Source organism: Meriones unguiculatus, chromosome 3 (genome assembly GCF_030254825.1).
Source record: "Meriones unguiculatus strain TT.TT164.6M chromosome 3, Bangor_MerUng_6.1, whole genome shotgun sequence".
NCBI classification, from domain to species: domain Eukaryota; kingdom Metazoa; phylum Chordata; class Mammalia; order Rodentia; family Muridae; genus Meriones; species Meriones unguiculatus.
This window is the reverse complement of record NC_083351.1, coordinates 105,874,178-105,893,168: the sequence shown is the minus strand read 5'-3', so window position 1 is coordinate 105,893,168 and position 18,991 is coordinate 105,874,178. Positions and strand designations below refer to the sequence as shown.

The following is an 18,991-nucleotide window of genomic DNA, read 5'->3' as shown; positions in this document are numbered from 1 at the left end:
TAAATGAGAGGCCTTTTCTCACACTCCTTCATTCAGAATGTGCTGGAGGCCGTGAAATATTTAGACAATGTCTTGGTTGATTATTCAGATGAGGAAGAGTTATGTGGCTTCATTCGTCAGTTACACAATCCACCAGGTGAACCAAGCCAAGCAGACTTCTGACACGGCTACCAGTGAGGATGTAACTAAGTTTCTTCTTTCTTACCATTTGTTATTGAGCTGGGAAGTCCCTATTTGGAAAGACAAGGAAGCTTTGCTGGAGATAAGCCAGGTGAAACAGAAAATAGGTGTGGAAACAATTCTGCACCGTCTCTGAAAACTCACTTAGTCCTATCACTAATTAAATATAATTCACAATGAGTCATACTATAGTAGTTATACACCTCAGGTCCCAATTACATATTTGTCAAAAATTATACCCAGTTCACAGTGCTGGCAAGGAGAACGACAACATTGGAAAATGGCAGAAAAGAGAGAAAAGTCTTAATCTCAGATTGGAATGAACTATGGCAAGCCTTTGATATTTCACTCAAGTGACCTGGGGACCAAGCAAACAATTTTACCCCAGCTCTCATGAGTTTCACAGGGCTTTTGAGTGTTAAGTTTCAACACAGACCATTAAAGTCTATCCGCACTGTCCTAAAGCTAAGATGAGTCTCTATTAGCACAGTTAACTACAGGTTTCTTCAAATAGGCATCAAATTATCACCAAGATAAACATCAGTAGGTGCTGGTTGAGAGGGAGAGGAGGGAAGCCCAGAGTTCTTTGGATTCTTTGAAGTTTTATTTTAGTGAAATAAAAACTCAGAGAGCCAGCCATGAAGATGAGTTGGATGGAATCAGCCACCACCTTTGCCTGCAGGAGAAGTAAGAATGAATGAACTGTGAGAGTGAAAGGAAATTCAGTGCCACTCTGAAAAAGGATCAGAGAGGCCCCTTCCCCACCAAAAGAAAAAAAAAATAGAAAGGCACCCAGACATCCTGAGTCAAAACCTACATGAGGCGTCATTGGGAGTACCAGCTAGTGGATGATTACACCACTCAAAGAAGGGCTGCTACCCACAGCAAGACAAGTGCCACATTCCCAATAAGTACTTAAGGAATGACAGTGTCTTTTCTGTCTCAGTGGGGCTGTGACCCCAAACTGTAAGCACTCCATGTTAGCAGTCACACAGAAGAACCAGGTCACAGGTCCTCCTTTCTAGAGTCTCCAGCTGCAGCCTTGGGCAGTTTCCCTTCTAAGTGTGGAAGTTTCTAAATCACTCATGTTAGGAAATGACCTGCTAGGTTAGGGTCAGATGGAAGGGGAGGAGGAGGACCTCCCCTATCAGTGGACTAGAGAGCTACATTAAGAGGGAGAGAGGGTGGGGTTGGGAGGGGACAAAGGATGGTGCAACAGCTGGGATACAAAGTGAATAAATTGTAATAAATTTAAAAATAAATTAATTTTTTAAAATAATTAATTTAAAAATAAATAAATAAGAACAGGACCTGATCAGGACTACCTGGATCTTTTTCCTCTGTGGCCTCGAAAGGTCACATCACGAGGGACAAGTGATCAGGCAGCAGATGGTAGGGGAGAAGAACTTCCCCTTTCAGTGGACTAGGGTAACGGCATAAGGGGTAAAGAAGGAGGGAGGGTGGAACTGGGAGAAGTTGAAGGAGGGGCTACAATCAGGATATACAATGAATAAATTGTAAATAAATAGTGAATATTAAATAAAAACAACAGAACCTGAGTCTGTGCCTTAGTTCAGGAAAGCATCTCAGTTGAACTCAGAGGGAGTTCTTTGGCCCAAACTAGACACATTCATCAGTTTTCCTAATTCCACCTCCATGAAGAATTCCTGGTTGATTACTGCGGTGTGGTCTGGAAGATCCCATTAGGGAGCTTGAAAGGTATACTGAAACATCTCATCGTTTCTAAATTCCAGAAGAATTACACTGTAGCTTAAGCAGATCCTTTGAGACAGAGAACTGTGGTTTATTTAAACCAAGATGGCCTATTAAAAAAAGAGATGCAGATCTAATAAAAAGAATTCACTGCTCACCATATTTGAACTATTAGAGTCTCAAATATGAGTGTCATCAGATAAATCTTTCATTCCTATCACTAAACCGTTTCTGCTTTTTTACCAATAATGACATGAAAACTAAGCTTTTAGGACAGGCTCTCAGGATATAGTAGCCATGTAACTATGTAGCAGTAATTTCCATTTATCAACCTGGAAACAAACACCAGATGATCTGTCCTTGAGTACCACCAGTATAAATAAAAGGGTAACAATAAATTGGTTTTGCTTTTCTTTTAGCAAGAAAATAAAATTGTCTCAAAGATGATGTGTCAGTTCACATCAAACAACCACACTGGGCCGAGTACTACATGAAGTTCTAAGGAAGCAAAAAGGAAGATGGGTTAACCATCCCGGGAATTTCGTTACAAAGCCAATCAGTCATCCACTCAAAATGACAGGGAATTTAAAAAAAAAAAAAAGGTGAAGGCTAGACTATAACAATAAGAGCTGGGTTGCTAGCTCCATTTCAAGTTTGATGAGAAATTTTAAAAAACAAAAGCCTGTGGCCCAGAGTCCAACCTGAATCTATTCAGGAGTCCAGTGAAGCCAGCACTGTAGGGCAGAAGTTCCAGTCACACCTGTGTAGGCACAGAAGTGCATTCTTATCGAAACAGTTCTGGGGAAATAACCTGTTGTCAATGCTAGTCTTGCAAAGAAACTTACACTGACATCTTCTGATCATATTTTATCAAAATAAAATGCTTCTCTTGTAGAGGTTCCCTAATAGGTGAGAGTTCTTTTCACAAGCCCTGGCCACTACAGCTTTGTTTAGAACAAAGAACAAATACCATTCATTCCTGACATTTGGTAAGAATCTTCTATAGGAAAGCCTTGAAAGATCTTGCAAACTGTTGGGAGTTTTTTGTAAGATTTTTGAAGGTTGGGACAACAGCATTATTTTTTCTCTTTTCCAAACCAAGTGGCCTATGCTGTCACAGGTAAACTGTCACCTGGAACATTTAGGGACACTTCTTCCAGAGATCTATCAGTTCCAAGTATCCACTGTCCATACTCAAAGCACACTCTCTCTGTGGGGTGACTTCACTCTTCTTGGAAAGTTTTTCTTTCTCTATCTCATCCACCAAAGGCTTGGGTTTTGATGGATGCTTAAGATACTTAAATGTCTTCTGTTTCTAGTGATTAAGACCACTGAATTCAATTAAATCAATTCAGAATTCCCCTGCATTGTCGAAAGTGCTCTTTACATTAAACTCTTTCAATAATAGATAATTGAACTTGGGCTGTCTCACGTGGCTTCAGATCTACAGATAGACAGTAGTAGAAGAGGAAGAGCAAGGCTAATGGCTAACAGAGCTGACTGGATGCCTGTTGCAAGGGCAGTGTCTAGTGAATCTATTGGCCAATACCTACCTCTCTGTAATTAGAGCACTCCTTGCTTGCTTCTAAGTTCCTTTTAAAAAGATAATAATTCCTTGTCTTTCCCAGCTCCATCAACAAACAAAAATTAACTCTACAACATTTCATTGTTGTTTGTATTTTTCTAGGTTGAAATTAAAAGAGAAGAAATCATGTCTTCATCATAGATTTCCAGGGAGGGTTTTAGCTACATAAAAAAGAGAAAAGAAAAAAGAAAAAAAAATTTTTTTTTTTACTTAATGTCTCAAATGCTTAAGTGTGTACCATGTTCTTCTAACCCAAAAATAGCAAAGAGTGGGAACAGAACAATCTTCCCATATTCAAAGTGGGGTGAAGGATCAGCGATATTACCAACAGACTGAGGCTGAGCCATGGGGTTTCTAAGAGGTCAAAGGCAGCACAGCCTTAACATGCACGTTATTAAGGCCTCGGGTCCTCACAGTGGCCCACAGTGGCTGAATTCCAATTTTAAACTAAATGTCATCATCAGAAGTTTAAAGAAATGTTGGAATAAGAAAGGGAACAACAAGAGCAACAAAACAAAACCTAGCAGCTGCCTGGAAATACATGTCAAAGGTATGCTGGTCACCTGGACACTTTTGTGTCATCATCGGTTGCTCAACCATCGTATCATGTCCTTCCAGCTACTGACATACTCCACATGTAAAATCCACATGAATTAAGGCTTCCAAATGACACGTTGACATTGGTACTCAAGGAATCAGGATGTTAATAAGTCAGGGACTCTAAACTCTACTTAACATAGAATAAACTACAAGGCACTATCTGCTGTTGCCTGCATCCTCTCCTCCTCTTATTCTAACATTGAGTATAATCAAGATGACTTGACCCCATGCATTAGATGATCCGTGGGTATGTGAGCCCTCTCTCCACTCCTTCAGACTCCTTCTGATGTATCCAAGAAGTAATAGAAAAAGGCACTGGAAAGAAGAAGGATAAAGGAATCTCAAGGGAAGACAAAACTCGACAATTTGTGAACTGAACTCATTTCCAGGGACAGGGTTTTGAGAAAATATGTTGACTTTATAAAATATCAAATGTTTTATAAATTATGTCAAAGTCATGAGACTGCCTCATACCACTACTCTACAATTGCCTTAAGGATAACTACAGTCTTAGCATGTACAATAGAAGCCAGTTGAATTGTTTGATTAAAGTGTATAAAGAGCATCCCTAGAAATGCTACATCAACTGAAGCAACGTATTTATTCCTCAACCAGAAGTTACTTCAGAAATCAAAGCCATGTCATAGTTTTTAAAATATAAAAGTATTACTATAATTAGCACTCCATTGATAAGAATAAGCATAAGAAAACTGGACATAATGGACCTGAAGAGACGTCTCAGCAGTAAACAGTCCTTACTGCTCTTGTACAGGACCCCAGTTCAGTTCACAGTACCCACGTGAGATGGTTCCATCACCTGGAACTGCAGCTCTAAGGGATCCACTGCCCTCATCTGGCCTCTGCAAATTCCTGTGCTCATGCCGCTGACATACACATAAATAAAAATATTTTTAAAGAAAGAAAACTAAGCACGTTCTTTTATAGTCTGCTAGATAGACATAAAAATAACTTCACCTAAGTGAAACCAAAGATATTTATGAATAAGACAATGGAAAAAAAGAACTCAGTGCAGACTGTCATGGAGTACATCAAAACTGGGGAGGAAGGGGATAAATTACAAATGTTATTGTGTTTGTTGAAGGTTCATTACCAGCTGGTTCCTGGATGCGAAGTTATGCCAAGGACAACATTCTGAAACAAGCTTTATTGTCTACCCCAATGAACATGGCAATGAAGCATGCCCTTCCATGCACTCAGCCCTCTTCCAGTCCACACATTCCATTAGAAGTAGTCCTATAAAGATGGGCAAAACAGTGCCCTGACCTCAAAGAACTTACAATTTATAGTAAACGGTCCTAGCATAGAGTCAGGGAACAATATATCACTCCCTTAGTAGGTCTGGACCTGAGTAATATGTAACAGTCTCAAGTCACATGCTCATCTGCAGGCCTAAAACTCCCAACTCCACAAAGGCTGATTAAATTGCTCAGTCCTGATTGACCTAAAGCAAACGAATTACATTCAGTGGTTTGGAAGAAAAGACAAGCGATGTGCACTGCACTCTGCCCCACCTCTCACTCAATGAGTTGTGCTGTGCAAAGTTCCCCACAATGCGATATTATTTGTTTCCCACAAACAGCAGTTTTATTCTTCATTTGAGACTCTACCTTAGGAGGAAGCTCAGATGCGCAAGCCATCAACACTAATTACTTGTAATGTCTCAGGGCTTTAGGACAATTACTACTAAGGTTACTGCCTGGAAACAGAATAATTACACTAATTGGAGTTCATCAGCTATTCATCTTCATAGTAAGCACAACTGATGAGGTGAAATTTAGTGTCCCCATATGGATGTCGTCTCAGCTGCTATGGGCAACTGGCAGAAGACATGTGCCTGCCATGAATATACTGTATGCTGAACAAACATAGAGTTCTTGGGATGCATCCAATTTGTACAGGGTACCTTAAGGGTTAATAAGAGTGGCATATCCCTGCCTCCTGAGTATTTTAATCTAGAAAAACAAGGGTATCAAATAATCACAAAAATGTCCACTGTGCTAGGAGGGGTAGATCTCTGTGGCAGTGTCATTTAACCTGTGCCCTTTACTTGAAGTGATTTTGACAGTTGGGGAAAGAATAGTCTGGGCAGAAGAAACAGTAGAATGAGCTGGAAGCATGGTAAGAACATGAGCAGGCATTGTAGCCAGGCCACGGAGATGGATGACGGTGCGTGTGAAAGGAGTTGGAAGATGAACATGCAGGACTATACACATCGGCTAAAGGTGCCTATTATCAGAGATGCAAAAGAGAATTATGTTTCCTATTATGGGGTGAAGAGATGCCAGGATGGAAAGTGAAAGTCGGAGCCATGGCGCTGCAGATGGATGGACAGTCCACACCAGCTGTGGCTCTGGTATGCGACAGTAGGCAGATGACAGAAGCCACACGCCGGCTTTGGTACCCAGGATGGGCCTTAGAGGGAATAGCATAACTATGAGAATTTAGGCATGAATGAAGAAGATTCACTTGAGAGGATCACTAGTGGCAGACATTGCACACAGTTAAAATGTTGACATTCTATAATTACATCACATGTCTTCATAGAAGATAATCTACCAGTGAAAGTTTTTAGAAAAGAAACTAAGTAAAATCACCTTTCAATTAAGTTAGGGCCCTGGACTTGTTTATTTCATGTAGTGAAAATATCTTCAGTTTCACAGTGGGACTCATAAGGTCGTATTTGCATTGTTATCTCTGACACCACCTGACATGACCTGAGACTAAAAACAAGAAACCAATGGCTGATTCACTTGAGAAATCACCCTCTACAATTGCAAATTACCCTTTAAAAAGAAGAGCAAGTATAAAAAGCGCATGTTGAGAATGTCCCTCAAAATAAAAAAATAAAAACCCTTTATGTATCATTACTTGTTGTTTTTTTTTTTTTTTTACAGGGAAAGGCCCCAAAATTTATTTCAGTTTTGGCAGTCATCAGGAGAGGCACGTGCTGTCTGACATGGACAACAATATCCCTGCCTTAATGTTCTACTGCTTTGAAGTCTTCTATCAAAAATCCCAGGCTCTTCTGACACCTGCTTTGACTAGAGTCCCCAATTTCCAAAAGGAAAAAATTATCTCCAAGTAATTCCTACCACTAATCCAGATGCTGGGGTAGGCTCAGAAGTGGTTCACACATCTGCTCAATGCTTCTATGCCCATCACTACCACTGTTGATAGGACTTACAAGAAGCTCCCCCAGAAGAATCCCCGTCTGCCTACACTGAGAAATACCTTCTCTTGACCCTTTTTCACTTTCTTGCAGTATTTTGGAGTCTTCATGCAGAATAAGACAGAATCAGGAGGAAGACTAGGTTTTACCGCATATTCTGTATAACTAACTACTAGGTGATGCCAGCCGCCTAGAGCACAAGGGTAAAGATTCAGAGGCTCCTGCCATGTGCCCAAGGCTTTCTTGAGAACAGCACAGAAGATAATGGGACCTGCATAACCACTTTACCATTCATAGCCTAGTAAGTCCAGGGACCTGTCTCTGATTCCAGTCTCTGCTTTCCATAGTGGTGAGAATCTGAGGAAAATTAATTTCCCTTCATCCCATGCACCAAATTAGAACCTTTACACTTGGCACCAACAGCTTCATGAAGATTCAACCTGGGCTCTAGGTAAATAGAATCCTCTTGCGCTTTTGAGGTGATGAACTCCCAAGGATTCCAATAGCAAACTATCTTTTTTGAGATCAACTGGGAACTGTCATTGGCCGAATTAAATACCCCTAAATTTCCTAAGTTGAAGGCCTACCTTCTGGTTTCCTCGATTGTGACTGTATATGGAAAACAGGCCTTCCAAGAGGTATTTTGATTAATACTGAACCCGATTAGGCAGGGCCTACTCCAATCTGGCCTGTGTCCTCATGAAAAAGGAAAATTAGGACATCCAGAAAGTCGGCAGTAATGTGCACACTCCATCATCTCCATTCTTTGTCTTCAACTTGACTGTCTTTAGAATCACCATGGAGACCTCTCTGGATGTTTCCAATCCACCCCAGAAGGTGAGCGGCACTACTCAGCGGGATAGGGTCCCGGAGCTCGTGGACAGGAGGAAGGCGGCTGAGCACCACCATTGCTTTCTCTCTGCTTCCTGACTGTAGATGGAATATGACAGGAGGCATCGCTCTCCCGCCATCAGGACTCTCCAGCGGTGATCGACTGTACCCCCGAAAATGAACCTCCCTTAAGTTACTATGCCGGCTCTGTCACCCAGTCTGGGAAGCTCTGGGCTGGCTGCTGGGGCACACTAAGACAAGAGTAAACACCTGTGCCTCCACTTCCCTGAGGTGAATCTTCCCACCCCCACTCCCCTCTCATCCATTTCTCCCCCTTCCTCTTTCACGCATTCTTCTTTCCTCCACTGCAGACATTATGAAGAGCCAAAGGTGGTGCTGAGATTCCAGAGTTCACAGACTGCTGACATCAAACCATGTAGTTTTGCTTCCTGTATTGTACTTATCAGAAATCGTGCCCACATTAGGGGAATCCAGACACTAATAGAAGCAAAACAAAATAGCTTTCCCCCTCTCACCCTCCAGAAATATGGCTGCAAAAGTACCCTGGTTCAAAACTTCCCTCACATTCAGCCATTTCCTCCTTTGCAGAAGGGTTTTTACCAACATCTGTATTTACTGAGAAACCTTACTGTTCACAGTGCATCTTCGCCCCCTCAAGTCTGGTGCTGTGGAATCAGCTTCAGAAGCAGATAAAGGTGTAATCGGAAAGTCTTGTAGAAATGCATCCCAGACAGTTAAATGTCACACTAGCCTGAATATGCTAGTATTCCAGACCATTTCTCATCGTCGGCTCTTTCCCCTACTAAGGTAAACTAGGCAAACATGCCAGGCTAACATGCCAGGGCATGCTGATTTGCCGTGTGTGCTAATATTAACACAATGCCCTAAGGGCAGTCTTTAAAGACATACCTCCCCCAGTTCTCACCTCCTCCAGTAAAAATCACACCCAACTCAAATCCAGCTATGGTTTCACTCCCCCTACAAACAGCACTGCACTTTTCCCTCCCTACCGTGCATCATTCTAAACTACTTTGTCATTTCTCTGAGATTCTCAGCTCGATGAGATCACTGGAGAGATGACAAAGGACCCTTTGGTGGTATGCCTAGCCAAGTAGTATCAATATAAGAGGAAGATCCATCAAACCTCATGTCTCCATATAGAGAAACTCCTGTAGCACAACTCCATTGTCCCTGTCTGCCCAAAATGCCCTATCACCCTTCCTTTTCTCCTTATCACACATTTGTTGCTAGAAACAAGGATATAGTAAAAAAAAAAAAAAAAAAAAAAAAAGTGCTGCTCCTGGCAGCCTTAACACATCTAGAGCAACAAAGTGATGTTTGTTAACTAACAACATTTAAGGGTCACTGGAGATGACTTTTGCATTTATTTTGTTGTTTTCACATTATCCTTTTGTTAAAGTCTCCACTTTCGGAGCAGTTGTCAGTTAAATATACTCTCAGTGATATTAACAGAATCCTTTTCCACTGAGAGATCATCTTGTCTCACCTTTGTGAGACCAACTTCTAGGCTCCAGTGGCATTGCCTGCTCTGCACTGTAGTCAGTGGAGTTCACCCAGAACCTGCCCATCCAAGACTTCAGTGGAGAGAAAGTCAAGGCCAAGCTCTCTAGATGGCAGAAACAGAAGTAATCACAACACAGAGGCAGTGGTGGATGAAATGAGCTTTTTTTCTGCCTTTGTTTCATCCACCAGTGAAAGGAATAGCAAGCCTTCCATTAGGTGTTTCATTGGTCAGTCATTACACTACAGGAAGAAAGGGAGCTCTCATTCCATTGTAAATCAGAAGGGACATGAACCTGGGAGACTGCTATCAATCTGATAAACAATATACCCCTCCAAAAGAACAACATACCCCTGTTTGTATGAAAACCAATCACCAACAACTCTGAAACCAAGTTTCTAGAGTCCGATTGAGTGAACGCTGGAAAGTTAGTTAGAGCTTGAACTGTCAACAAAAGATCACCCAGGCTCCTGAGGAAGGCCTGGTATCACCATAACCCCTGTCAATAGGGTGATACTTGTCACGCTCACCTGAGGATATGCGATCAAAACCCTATGAACTACTGCCACCACCAGTCTTTAACCAAGATTCTTGTCGTTGTCTTTGGGAACAAGAGTCACGAAATGATTCCAAGGTTCCTTAGTAGATCACGTTAATGTCTTATCAAAAATCCAAGTGATTCCCCCAACTTCCCCCTACCCTGTCCATGAACTACAGGACAAAGGTGGGGGTGGGGTGGGAGGAAAGCGCCTGTGCATCTGTGAGTCACAGATTTCTCCCTCTTTTCCTTCTTAACCATATTTGATGAGCCTAAAAGCCAATACAGAAATGCTGATACTGTTTTCCCAGTTGAGATAGTGAAGGACATCTGTAAAAGTCAAAGACAGCAAAAACTCCCACCCAGCTCTGAGTCTGTGAGTCAACCTCGGAAAGCCTAGGCTATGGGACAGAAGTCTCTGCAGAGACTCCACAATGCAACCAGAAATTCACTCCCTTTGTCTGTGAGACCCAGCAACAGGGTGCTGCTGCTTTCCTTTCTAACTCCCCTCAATAGAGTTCCTTAGTATTTAACTCCTCTCTTAGTCTGGGGTAACAAATATTTTGAATAGACCACCAATGGGAACTAGCTGTGTGCCTTCTCAAAGCCACTCTGCCAGGCAATTCAGGAAGTTCTTAATACTCAAACTTCTATCAGACAAGCCTGTCTTGTGTGCCTATTTCTTCATCAATTTAGAATAAAAACTCCTAATTTCAGCTTACACTAAGATTATATCCACATCTGAGAGTGCGTGAGTAATTACTAAAAGTAGAGCCGAAGGCTCTGAAGTCACACACTGCATGTTTCTCTGGAAAAATACAAATCCCTCAAAGCTCCAGCCACACAAACTTCTAGACTCTTTAAATGTGCACTTAAAAAGTTTCCTACCTAAAACTAAACAGTTTGTCCAAACCTGAATACATGTAAACATCACTTGCTAAAACCAAGCCCCGTGTCAATTTTCAAATTTAACAGACTACTCAGAAGGCCATGGGTCTTTCAAATCCCCAAATCTGCTCAAATAAAGAAAAACTAAGCCTCCTGTTTCTTGAAGCTCCCAAGCCAGATAACACCAGCAATGAGCACAGACACTCTGGGCATCTGTCACCTGTCTCCAAACATGCACACACTGGATGTCGCCAGGCCTCCAAACATTTCTAGGTCATTTTGACCCAAATTTATTCCAAAAACTGGCTTTCTTCTCAACCGTGCACCTTCTATCCACAGCCACTTAATCCTGCAACCATTGTTCACTTTAGGAAGAAAGGCAAGACACAGTATCAAAGGCTGGCCTCGTGAGTCATTTTTAATACACGCCATATGTTGCTTGGAGTGAGAAGGAAATGACATGCATAGAATGTAAGAAATAGAGACAAGTAAACTGAAGCAGATGGATGACACTGGGATAAAGGAATAACAGGTAGTTTCTAGGGAGTTCCCCACGTGGGCAAGTGTGATGTCATAAAGGCGAAAGAGGCTCCGCCCTGTAGAGAAAAACAGTGAGAATACAGGAACCTAACTGAACTGTCAAACAATGGTAACAGAGAAAGAAAGAACATGATTTTGCTGTTGTTGTTGTTGTTGTTGTTGTTGTTGTTGTCGTAAGCTTCAGACCATGAATATGAATAACCCAACTGGACATTTTGATTTTTGCTCTGCCTCACTCTCTCTCAGTTGGATGGGACAGCAGAAATGACATTGACATTGGGAAATAACCTGGCTTCCCCTTAGCCACTAACCAGCTCATAGTACTTTGTGCAAGCCAGTGACTTCCCTAAGATCCTTTTGAGTTCCAAGATAAGCATTGCAGTACCAAAACTTCCTGTTTTCTGCACTAATGAGGCAAGAACCTACAAAGAGGTGAGGTTCAGAAAGTAACTAGAAACAGTTTCCATAAGTGCGTGGCACATGAAGGTAGACGGGCTAATTCCAACAAGGTAACCGTAGCTGCACATTTGGAAATAGCTGTATGTCTACCCCATTCATAACTCCAGAGCCAAGTTACAGACAGACATTTGGAATACTGCTTGTACCTGTGAGGTTTAAGAAAGCAAGAAAGGCGTAACAGCAGTAACCACCATTTTCACCATGCTAGAAAAGTGTGACTTGAGGACATTAGCCTGTAGGCACTGATTCTAGCCATCTCTATTTGATAGGCCTTAACTGTATCACACAGCTTGAATATTTAAATTGTATAGTAGATCTCTTTTCATCGAGAAACTTAGTATCACCCACTGTAGGTGAAATATTGAGGGTGATATGTTAGTATGTTAAAAATTACTTACTTAGCTTTGAGGATCTGTGTTACCCAAGATAAAATGGCCCAATAGTTAGCACTAATGAATGAAATAAGGATGAAGGCCCTCAGATGTTAGGCACACTATTTGAATCTCTATTTTCCATTTATTTACAAGTGAAACTCATATTACGATTAATGTGAGAGGATTAAAATTCAATGACAACATAATGACAAACATAGTGGAACTGTGGAACTAGGAATGATCTTGGTGACATACTCAAGGAATTGGAATTATTAATTTGTTTTTTGTTTTGTTTTTGTTTTTTAGTCACTGATTTCTATGTTCTTCTAAATGCTTTCTAAGGCACTCTCATGGGGCTGGCTTGTAACACTGACCTCATTTTAAGGAACATGTGACTAGCTACAGACGAAGAGAATAAAGGAAAGGGTATGGGCGCGTCTACCACTTGAGAGTGAACGTGGACTCAAAGGGTGTGCTGCGTAAGGTTGGGTCATTGTCCTAACCTGACAATTTCCCTTCATCCTTACAAAAATGTCTACTTTAAGGATGAGTGCTAGCGCACACTCACACTCAACAGTTGGCCGAAGTTTACCTCAATAGTAATGGCCAAGTCACCTGAGACAGGACTCTACGCTAGTGACCACAGCCCCAGCCACACTGACCCACACAAATATGTTCCCTCTACGTGCCATACTCCATACACAATGCACAAACTACTGCTGAAATATTCATTTCCCTAAAGAGGGTGTTTAAAACCTATTGAAATCCAGTTATCCAAAAGTAAGTTTTTATGAATTGAAAGTTGAACTAATTAAAAGTTCAGAGAATGCTTTAAGTGACAAGAAGAAAACACAGTGCAAAGGTTTTACCCTCTCCACTGTACCCCACATTCCTACAATATCCTGAAGTATTTCCTAATGTTCAAGTCCCCTGAGGTACTCACAAATAGTTTCTACTTCCAAATCTTCAAAGCTCTGAGGAAAGTCTTCCCAACTCCCCTCAGTCACACCCTCTTCATTTTAAGTACCTGGGCTACTCAAAATGCTCTACTTTAGGTTTTTCCTTGGATTTGTGTTTAAACCCTCTGGGTACAGAAGAAAACCTATTCCTGGGCTCTGTCTGCCTCTCATTTCATCTCATGCTTAACTCCTGGAGGGACAAGGAGGATGCTGTTTGAAGCCTACCATTTCTTACATTAATGTATCCTCAGAATTAAAATTCATCTATACCCAATGAGAACACGACTGTGATTATCTGCAACCTTCTCATGTGACATTTATCAGTATGTCTGTCTTTCTAGCTACAGAGGGACTGGCATGAAGCAGCAACTCTCCTTTGGCAGACAGGTTATGGTTATGGTTTTGAAAACTCAAAACAACTTAAACACCCCCTTTTGATTTTCATAAGCAGCCCTGGGGATCAAAGAGGCCAATCTGAGACCATTAACCCCACTTTGGAGCAAATCTACACAGTGTCCGCAGAATATCAAATGAAATGTATACGGCACACTATGTATATATCATACATATATGTATATGCATATGTGTATATATACATACATATACATGCATATGTATATATACACACGTGTATATAATATGTCTATGCACATATACATGCATGTACATATGTATATATACACATGTGTCTATATATGCATATGTATATACACACATACATATATACACATATGGGATATCTGCCTTTCATATGGAGAGTGAATGTTTCTGTACACTGCTGCTAAGGACCCTGGTGGGTCAGAAATGCAGCTCCACACAGTAGAAAGTGGGTTGAAACATAAGTCCCATCCACTACATCAAACAACAGAGGTTAAGGAGCCCTCAAGGGCCAGTCACTATTCATAGTCATCCACAGACACATGTAATCTTTATTATAACCTGATAATGGGCATTACTACCTCTATTTTACAACTGAAAAAAGGGGGTGGAGAGGATTCATCAAGGTGTGATGTCATTTGCCCTAAGTAGACAAGCCAGTCTCTAAAGCTGTTCCACACCAGTTTCTTTCCATTAAACCCCAGGGAAATCTCCCTGCACCTTTCCCCAAAAACACATATTTTATCTTTAAAGCAGTTCTTCCCATTTGCATCTCCGTGGTTGTTTCAAAGAGTAAATCTCATGCTCACTGGCTTAGCTCAGGTCTAAGGAGAGAATGAGTTGGAGGGGACTGAACTGAGAGAAAACTGGGGGACAGAGACTGCGCCTGTCCTGGAGAGGGTCAACTTGTCCATGCGCATGGGGGCTGTCTTCAGCAGCTACCTAAGTTACCAGCTACACTAGGGGAACCGAAGGTGAGAACCACTTACAGCAGCAGAGGCCTACGCGAATCCAATGAACCAGGCCCCAGGGCACTGCTTTGGCGTAGCTCTCAGGACATTTTTGGACAGCATTTGAAAGCAAAATTTTATAAGAGATCACAAAAATAAGACCAAAAAAATCTGTATAAATCCTTTATTGGTAGCATTTGTTCCAGCACGTAAAGTATAATGGTGATTAGTGTGAGTCTGAGGCCTGAAAACGAACATCAGAGCTAAACAGCAATGGTAATAAGTGTGTTTGTAGGCTAGTAAGGCATCCCCTTTCGAGTATGTGTTTAAAAGGACAGAAATGAACTGTTTTTCAAAGACTAATACAAAACCACTACAAAATAACATTCTACACCAACTCATTTAGTATTGTAATTAATTAATATGCATGGTATAAACATCTAAACATGGGTGATGCATCTATGGTGCACATATGCATGTGTGCATACATGCTACTTGCACTGCTTGCAGAATGGCTCTGATGCACAATGTTTTACAAAATTGCTGCGGATATCACAGACATCTACTTTACAACGAACAGCATTCCCAAAAGGTAGGTTTTTCTCTGATTTCATGCACCATTTATTTTGACCATGAAATGCAAATGACTTGAAGTTAAAGGGAAATAAAAATAAAGAAAACATAATTAGTACATTTAAAACCATAATGTGATTTGTTCTGGAAAATCTAGGAGGATTAGAAAGAGGCCTCCCAGCACAAGAAGCCTAATGCTGAGGGCTCTTCCGCTGAATATTTAAATTAGGGTAATGGAGGGAGATCCATTTCATAAGCCACAGACAGCTTGAACACCAGTTAAGGAACACAAATGCCACTGTCCAGATAGTCCATATAATCAGCTGCTGCTGCAATATATCAGGACTTAAAGAGCTCCCTGGCTCTTCTGCTGGTGCTTGCCAAGAAAACTGGCTAAAGAAAGAAAAAGTAATGTAATATTTTTAATTGATTTTAAAATTATTTTGATTGAAAATGTAAAGCTCGCTGACTTGAAAGCTATTGATTTTAGACTATCCCAGCACCCTTCTTCAAAAACGCTACCTAGGGGGCAAAAAAAAGATTTTATTAAAGTACAGACAGCCCTCTAAATTATACTACTCAACGAATAATTCATACAGAATAATACATTACTCTCAATACGTAAAACTCATTGCTAAGGATCAGAGAGAATGAAATCCTGGCCACCTAAGAGGCAGCCAGGCTCTCGCCCTGCCAGTTACAAGCTGTGATATAGTGAGTGTTGTCAATACTGAGGGTATTTTGGGTATTTTTTAAGGAACAAAAGGATGGGTTGCCGTTTTCTGCCACGTGTTATTCCACCAGGACATACTGGAAATCCTTCAGCATGAAACCCTTTCAAACACAACCCACCACTGCGGAAACAGAGCATCAGGATACTGTCTGATACATCTAGTAAGTCTTATTTAGAAAAGCAGAAGTAAACCATCCCCAAAAGAAATCTTTAGGGCCATAAGCTAGTAAATATATCATTTGAAAGAAAATCTGTCATCAAAGGACTATCATGGCTCCTGTTGGATGGGGGGAGGGGGCGTAATGGACTTGGTGCTTCGGCCATCTTCTTCCCAGCAACCCTAGCTTCTTCTTCCTCCCCATCTCAGTGGGGTTTGCCTTTTGGAATCCTTAATGAAACAATAAAGTAGGAATCAAGAGAATTCAGAAACGTTTAGGCTGCTGAAAAGGTAACCATTTTCTCACGCTGACTTCTGTAGGCCATCTTGTTCGTTTAAATGCCAAGATGTCTTAATCTATCCCAGGTGGTATCACCAGGGGCAACACCATCGCTGGTTTGAGACTAATGTTCCTTGGTCAAATGACCCGCAATAAAGATCTGTCAGGCAAACAGCTAATTGGTGCAAACTAAGAAAACCATCATCCCTGCAGTGCGATACATTAGAGCAAAAGGAACAATGAACACTGCTAGAAAGGAAAATAGCAGTGTGCGTTTTAAAATATATATTAAATTCACAATCTCCCTCGCTAAAAGAACTGATATTGGGAGGGGTTTTTTTGTGGGGTTTTTTTTTTTTCTTTTGGTTAATGAAATCTCTAAGAATGGGTAAGACGTGATGGCCTGGAAAAAAAAAAATGAAGCATACCCATGACCGCGACAGGGAGAGGGGGTGTCATTTGTGTCCAAGGATTTCATGAAACATTTAGGGCAAACGCCTTTGTTCCTGGGCTCGGGAGAGGAGTGGGAGGATGGATGATGGGGAGATCAGATGAGGCTGCCTGGCCCTCCACACCCTGCTCTCCGGCGCATGCGCGAGGCCAAGACAAAGGAATAGGTAATTACAGTCCCGATTCATTCATTTTGCCCGCAGTACTGGAGGTCTGTGAGCCCTTGCTATATTCCCAGGGGTGGGGATTAGTCCACACCCCAACAGCAGCCCTGGGTACTCATGTTTTATTTTAACCCGCCATGTAAGTGGCCAGTGATCTTGGCCAAGACAGAGGTGTGTCAACCCTGCACAAAACACTGAAATTGCACCCATGTGCGCTGTGCTCCTTTCAGCAGAGTGAAAATCACTGGGGCAGAGGCCGTCCACCGAGTTCATTTCAAGGCGGAAATGTCTCGGGGGAAGCAGATTAGGAACAGGGCCAAGCGTTCGATGAATATTCATGAAAAGAATGCGGTCCCCAGCCATGCATTGTGTGCCATCGGATCCAGAGATTCGGCAATTTTTCTTTTAAGGGTGAGGGGAAGCGGGAACCAGACGTTGGATTGTAGCGTTTGAGCTACTAGCAAAAATGGACAGAAATCATGGCTTGGCAGCAGGGTTGAGCCCGTTCGGGCCGCGCGCTGTCAGGTTCAAGCCCACACCCCCCAAGGCTGGGGCGGCGGTGGAGGCGCGCGGCGCGTTCTCCGAGCGCAAGGCTCAAAAAATCAGATGCTGGAGACGTCCACAGGTTAGCGGGGAAACCGTTCATCCGCAGACCACGCTGGGGCTTTGATCTGCCCGGGACGTGCACAGCGTTTTTCCGAACCTCGTGTTCCTCGGTTACCCCAAACCAAGATCCAGGAGTCCCGAGGGCCAAGCCAACCCCCGCCCCTTCGGATCTGACCAGATTTCGTGTCTTCTTTCTCCCTCCCCACCCCACCCCCATCCTCCATCTTCTGCTGCTGCGCCCCTCGTGCCCAGCTCTTTCTCGGTGGCTGCGCCCGTTCGCATGACAGAAGGCTGAGTTCAGACCACAGAACCGTGGCCTCGCGGGTTCGGTGCGTTTAAAGGGGTTTTGCATTCGCTAGCTCCCGGTCACCAGCAGCATCCCATCCTCCACCCCCTTCCTTCCGAGCTCGGTTCATCAGCCTCGCCACCACCCACCTCAGGCTCCCCACCCTCCGAAAGACCGAAGCTGTACACCCGGGGGATAGCATCACCCTGGATCCCCAAGTGCGACAGAGCCCACATAGAGGAACCCCACGCCCACTGTGTCTAATCCCGGCCGCGCCCCGGCTGCACCCTTGGCGAACCCTAGGCTTCGGGGTGGGGCGGGGCCCTGGGGAACTGGTGGCCCTGAGTCCGCGGTGGCCTCAGGGACCCACGGCGCTCCTCCTTACCGACTTTGGGTGCCTGTGCCGGCCCTGGGTGAGCGCGGTGCCTCCGAAGGGCCCGGGTGGCTGGCGTCGTCCGGCCCTGTGGCTGGCCGCTCAGCAAAGGCTCTCTCCCGGCTCGACGGCGGAGCCCGGAGCGTGGAGCGAGTTGGAGCGCTGCCGCCGCCGCCGTCGCCGCTGCCGCTACTGCTGCCGCCGCCGCCGCTGCAGCCTCTGCATTTCTCGATCGCTCCCCCTCCCCTTCCTGCCCAGCGCCCTCCCCCCGCGCGTCCGCCCGCCCAGCTCCTGCGCTCGCCGACCCCGCCCGCCTCGCGCCCGCCCCTCCGCTCCGGGCCCGCGCCCCGCCTGCTCCTCACGCGCCCCGCCAGCCGGGGAGGGGGCACCCCAACTTCTCTCCTGCAGCCCCTGCGCCCCGAGACGCCCCGTGATCCAGCGCCCCTGTCGCCACACCCGTACAGTCACCCCCACCCTCTGCTACCCTCATCCAGATCCCTCCCCTCCAGCCCAGCGCCTTGCCTGCCTCCCCAACAGTTTCTGCCAGTCCCCCCTCCTATTCCCTCCTTGCACGCCTCTCCACCCCCCACCCCCACATACACACCCGCGGCGGGACTGTCTGTGAATTTCTCTCCCCTCTC

General features: G+C 43.6%; 1 protein-coding gene across 1 annotated transcript in view; it reads right to left on the bottom strand.

Annotated features, from left to right (window-relative positions):
* Basp1 (brain abundant membrane attached signal protein 1) overlaps positions 1-18,578 on the bottom strand; it is a 50,621-nt gene extending 32,043 nt beyond the window's left edge. The window contains exon 1 of the mRNA XM_021648697.2: positions 18,363-18,578. The gene's annotated coding sequence lies outside the window, so the exon portion shown is untranslated. The remainder of the gene's footprint in view (positions 1-18,362) is intronic.
* Positions 18,579-18,991: the final 413 nt, after the last annotated feature.